General features: G+C 41.1%; 1 long non-coding RNA gene across 1 annotated transcript in view; it reads right to left on the bottom strand.

Moving 5' to 3' along the window:
* Positions 1-897: 897 nt before the first annotated feature.
* Positions 898-5,925, bottom strand: part of LOC107124633 — a 69,455-nt gene continuing 64,427 nt past the window's right edge. Inside the window, exons 2-3 of the long non-coding RNA XR_001482989.1 lie at positions 1,968-2,027; positions 898-1,295 (exon numbers count right to left, since the gene is read on the bottom strand). This is a non-coding gene — a long non-coding RNA (uncharacterized LOC107124633). The remainder of the gene's footprint in view (positions 1,296-1,967; positions 2,028-5,925) is intronic.

Raw genomic sequence — 5,925 nt, 5'->3', positions numbered from 1 at the left:
TTCCTTCTCTCCTCTATCAAACTGGCCTTCCTTTCCTTCACTCTGTCCTCTTCCCAGTCTGGCAGTCTGTGGGCCTTGACAGTCACAACTCCCTTCTGCCTCTCCCCCTTCTTATAGATGATGTAGGAGCTCTACCTCCACTCCTTGCCTCTCAGTGTTCCTCTCACTCACCAGCTGAGGCAGAGTGGCACCAGAGAGCTGCTGTAGGAGGATCCAGCTCTGCCGGAATGCCAGTGGGTACTGGAGCAAACAAATAAATCCTTGTCTCTGGTGACAAGAAGACCATTCACAGTGCCACTGACTCCTTTATCAGGGAGGAGCTGGAGCCTCTGCCCCGCCTTTCCATAGTGATCCCACAGGTGAGTCTGCGTTGCACTGGTCATCTGGGTGCTGACCTCAGTTGTGGCAGCCTCCTTCCAAGGCTCTCCTTGAAGCTAGGGCCCCACCAGGCAAGTGGGGATGCTTGGGTCCAGCTCTCAGCCTGGCCATTAGTTGGGCTGTCCCACATGAGACAGCCAATGTGACACACTAACATTAACTGCTAAAATGCTGATATGCTGCCAGTCTAGATGACTGGATACATTGCTTGTAATGTTTTTTGGTTGTACTTCTACTTTCTTTAGCCTATGTGAAGCCAGCTGTCCTCTAATTCTCTCTTGCAGTTAAGTTACTGAGACATCTGAAATAACTACAGACCTTGCTATTCTTTATCATCTGAGAGCCTGGAAACAAATGGAAGTTATTGGTGGTAGAAATAAAATTAAAATATTCAGAACAAAATTATCTTTATTTTTTACCAGTAAGGTATAATTACTGTAAACAAAGTTTTATGATAAGAAATGTCTCATTAGTTATCAATTAATACATTTTTTCTGTTCTTAACACATTGATGTTCCCTTCATTCCTCAACGTTCTATAAACTGGCATCTTCCATATGGTGCCCCACAAAATAAAGCATCATAAGTGCATGTCAAAACAACTGGAAAACATTACAGTGTGCGCTTTCCCCACCATGGCTCCAGACATATACACACATAGTAAAACTGTTTTTGAACACTGTGAGCTGAAATGCGAAGCAATGAATTAGAACATCAGTTCTCTTAAAATTTCATTTAGCTGACATTACTGGTCAAAGAAAAGATAAGCCATTTACCAAAAGCAATCACTTGAGTACTTCCAGCACACAGTTGACCTATCTTTAATAGAAAATATTGAAATGGCAGGAATGTGATGGAGAAGTTAATCTTCTAACAGTATCATGTAAGGGAATCCAGCTGTGCTTGTATAGTTTCCAGCTACAACAAAAGAAATCATGCAAGACATTCAGAAACATGTACGCAGAAGAGAAACAATAATCACCTAAATGATACATAATAAATCTATCCACGGAGCAAGAACAGTGCAATCCTATGAACACTTTCTTGGGAGTAAGCCCCATTGAACAGACCTGCTCAGGATTGCTCTATACAGGAATCGCATACTTTTAAATGTGTTTTCCCATTAAATTAATCAAAAACAAATTTTAAAGAAATTGTTCTTTGTGTTCTTTAATATATGCACAAAGCTGATCGAATGCAATTTTCCAATATATAACAATAAGGTAAAAATGTTTATTCTGACTAGGTGAGCTCCCCGTTTGCATAAACATGATTTATTTAAAATATTTCTAAAACAGTTTTCTGCCTTATCATCATTACCCTTGGGTTTCTTTTGATATTTAAGAACAAAGTACATTAAGCATTACCTTTTCAAAATCATTTTAAGAGCAAAACTAAAACCTGTATCCACTTAGTACTTTATATGAGACATAATTCAGAAAGGCAGTGCTTTGGGGGATGAAACTATTACATGTTTACAAGGAAAGTTCACAGCAAGAACTACTAGCACCAAAGGATTTGTAATAAAGATTAAAAACAAAAGAAAGGTTATCAAAATGTTAGAAAGTCTGTAAAAATACCAATACAGACCTTGTTATAGAACTCAAACAATTCTTGATGATTGAATTCCACAAACACTTTCTCCATGTTCTGTGAAAGAAAAGGAAAAAAAATCCCAAAAGTTAGATCACATTATGTAAGGTTATTTACCATTTCTCTTTGTATGTCAAGACTGTTATTGGTACAACACCCTTTAAAGTTTTGATTTTAGTTGTATGGGACATACAGCAGCAGTAAAATTTCCCTAAACTGCTACAGATCACACAGTCCATGGTACATTTTCATCTGGAAGTTGTTCTCCAAGTTGTAAGAACGTAGATGCTAAGAAGAAAATGATTTCATTGTCTTTTTTCAAAGGCACATATAAAACACAAGATTATATTTCAACTTTCCTCAGCAGCCCTTTTGAGAACTAGTAAATACCATTATAATGAGACATTGAAAGCATTGTATGTGACTGAACTCATACAGCCATTAAAACGGTACACCAGTACAGAGCTAGTACCTCATATTAATCTAACGGTTATGGACTTAGCATGTGGAGTTTGCTACAGTCATTTACACAGACATTTAGCCAATGTTAACAATTAGCACAGCTTCAAAGCTGGGCTTAAATAATAAAAACAAAAAAGTAACAATTGATGGAAGGCACGGGAGATAAAACAGATGTCAGGTAATAACCTTCTGCATGAATAGGCCTATGTTTTCTGACAGACAGTTAAAAGATCTGCCATGTGCTATTGTATACATTTTCCCATATTTATACCTTGCCCCATGCCCTATTTAAAACACAAAGTCAGAGAAGCCTTCCTCAAATGTGACATTAGCCCTACATACCTCTTTTGTGTCTGCTTTTCACTACACAGCAATATTCGTTGTCTCATAGTTGCATCCTGGCCTTTCTCCAAGAAGCTGAGTGAATACCTAGGGTTACCTCATTTGATCCTCATGCCACCTCTGTTGTGAGGCCAAAAGACAGCTCCTTGCCCAAGGCCATCCAGTAAGCTTCACAAGAGACATCTGAACTACTCCAGTAGAGAATGACCCTGATTTCTCCTTGATATAATCATCTTTTAAACTGGGAAGAGTATCAGAGGAAGGACTCTAAAAAATAATGGTGTCATTGTAAAAACAGCAGTCCCACTCTGAAATATACAGGAGTAAGGGACAGTAATGTTTCCTGAAGGTCTGACTTAGCTTAGAGTAAAACCCCATGTGTAACGATATGAGCTTATGTTTGTATTTCTGTATAGTGGTGATGCTGCTTATGTGTGTCTCTAGCATGAATACCTATGCATTATGTATTCAGGGATTGCTGTATGTTGTGTGTTGCTTTGTTCTGCATCTCATGCTTGCCTAGAAATAGGCTGGCCTGGGCCTGCCGTTGCACATACGGACCATGTGCGTCCCTGGAATGTATCCCATGACTCTTTGGGATGGAGAAGACACCGCGCCATTGCACCCACTTGGAGAGCTGTGGAAAATCCCCAGCGAACCCCGGCATACATGAACGCATAAAACTGCCTTACTGAGTCTGTCTACTCTGCCTGGTATACCGTTACATTCAAGTCCAGCAGCACTTTAGAGACCAACAAGATTTTCAGGGTATATAAGGAAGCTTTGACTCTTGAAAGCTTACACCCTGAAAATCTTGTGGTTCACTAAGGTGCTATTGGACTCAAATCTAACAGCATCAATATGGCTATCCTCTGAAACTATCTGACTGGTAGCAGCTCTCCAGGGTTTCAGGTAGAGATCTTTCAAATCATTTACTACCTGATTATTTTAACTGGAGAACCCAGATATTGAACTTGGGACCTTCTGCATGTACAACAGATACTCTACTACTGAGCCACACTTCTTGTTGTTGTTCAGTCGCACAGTTGAGTCCGACTCTTCGTGACCCCATGGACCACTGTCTTCCATCGTGCTCTGGAGTAAGCCACACTCCCTCCCCACTAAACAGCATTTACTTTCAGAGATATGTGCACAGTCAAGGTCCAATTCTATATCTGCGTGCCAAGACATGATAGGAGAAGCTTTGAATCCAATGCATAGCCAGTTTGTGCAGTCCATATGCACTGATAACTTAAATCCAGAGAGTAGCAACTATGGGATAAAAATGGGCCAGCTTTTGCAGGCTGTGCAAGAATACTTATTCAAATACTTATAGTCAACACTCTTAACCCCGGCTCTTTTTGTACCAGGAACTCCTTTGCATATTATGTGACACACCCCTAATGTAGGATTGGCTACATTAAGGGTATGTCGCCTAATATGCCTAATATGCAAAGGAGTTCCTGCTACAAAAAGAGCCCTGTAGACTTAACATTATGTTCTTGAGATGGCTCACAAAAATTAAACCAAAGAATGATGTGATGACACCCTTGTCTCCAGACCTAAAAACTATTTTTAAAGTTTACATCCTCCATTTTTAAAAATACTTGTATTTTTATAATGAGGGTTTGGGGGACCTCCTAGTCCTCTAGTACTCAATGAGTGCAATGCCTGGACTCAGGGTGCCATCCAGCATTCACCAGGCCTGTATGAGGGGACCACACAATAGTCTTGATGAAAACATCTAAAAAACAGGTCCATTACAGTGGTATGTGAGGCTTGGTAGTTCCTTTGTTTTTCTTTTCTCCATCCCTCTCAGTATTACAAGTAACAAAATTACTGGAGAGTTGTGGCCTGAGAAAGCAGGTTTCTGGTTTGACTTGATTCATAACTGAAACAGAGAGGCTTTTAATTGATTTTTAAAGGAACAGCACCTAAACCCTACCTATCTTCAAAATACCAAAAGTCCTTAATGGACTCCTTTGCCTAAACAGCAAGTCTCCTAATCCCTTTCTCACTAAACTGCCAAAGTCCTCCCTTTTTTTTTCTTTTCAACATTCTAATTCACCATTTGAAAGTGATTGGCTGAGGCTCCTGGAGGGCAGAAAATGAAGCACACTGATTAACTGACTACCAAATCACTGACCACATTCAACTTTTTTGAAGTTACTGTCACAACCCCTGATCTAGGCCTTTCCTTTGTTATTTTTTTAAAATAATTTTTATTCTAATATTTAAGATAGGAATACAGAATAAAAGATGGGAGAAAGAGGAAACTAGAAAAAAGAACATCAAATAGTAAGGACAAACCACTAATATGCTAGTCTTTTGACAGGACCACTACATATGATAGGTGGTACCATCCATCTCTTTACATTTCCAGCAAATTCCTTTGTAGTTTTTATCCATCTTCTTGATAACTTTTGGAGTTATATACCATCGAAAAAACATCTTATACCAATTTTCTCATGCTCGTTCTCGTGCATCCAAGAGACTAGTTGCCAGCACGAATTGTGGATCTGAGAGAGCCGCCTAAAGAGCCCATTCCGCTTGTTAGCCAATTACCGGCCGCTAACAGGGTCCTGGCTTCAGTCAGTACTCCGGGCTTACAGTACATCGACCTCGCATGCGCACCTCCTTGCACCGGGTTGCCATGTCCCATCCCCTCTGCTCTCACAAATGAGCCACCGGTGGAGGTGAATCAGGAGGCGTGGTGCTTGTGCTTGGCTCTGCCGGCACAGCTCCAGGTGCAAACTCTCCTGTTGACTGGTGCTCATCCTCCTCAGGACTTAGGAGGACTCAGACTATGACATGCGTTCAGACGCGTTTATTATACTTCACAACAAGACAAACGGCCCTGCAAGGCCAACTATATACACCCCACCCGGCACACCTATTGTCACGATTGTGCTGGCGAGCCAGGCAGGGCACGGAAGCCTGAAACACAGTCCGAGGTCCAGGTACCAGAGAAGACAAAGTAAAGCAAGCAAAGTGCAAAACACCAAGTCAAAACATAGCCTAGGGTTACCGGAGGTTGTATCCGCCCAGGTCACGGGACAGAGACGGCTTTGGTCGCCCTGACTGACGATCTCCTGAGACATCTGGATCGGGGTGGTGTGGCAGCACTGGTGTTGTTAGATCTGTCGGCAGC

This window comes from Gekko japonicus, unplaced genomic scaffold (genome assembly GCF_001447785.1).
Source record: "Gekko japonicus isolate JY-2015 unplaced genomic scaffold, Gekko_japonicus_V1.1 scaffold485, whole genome shotgun sequence".
Classification (NCBI taxonomy): domain Eukaryota; kingdom Metazoa; phylum Chordata; class Lepidosauria; order Squamata; family Gekkonidae; genus Gekko; species Gekko japonicus.
The sequence above is the reverse complement of the archived record's forward strand: the minus strand, read 5'-3'. Positions and strand labels throughout refer to the sequence as shown.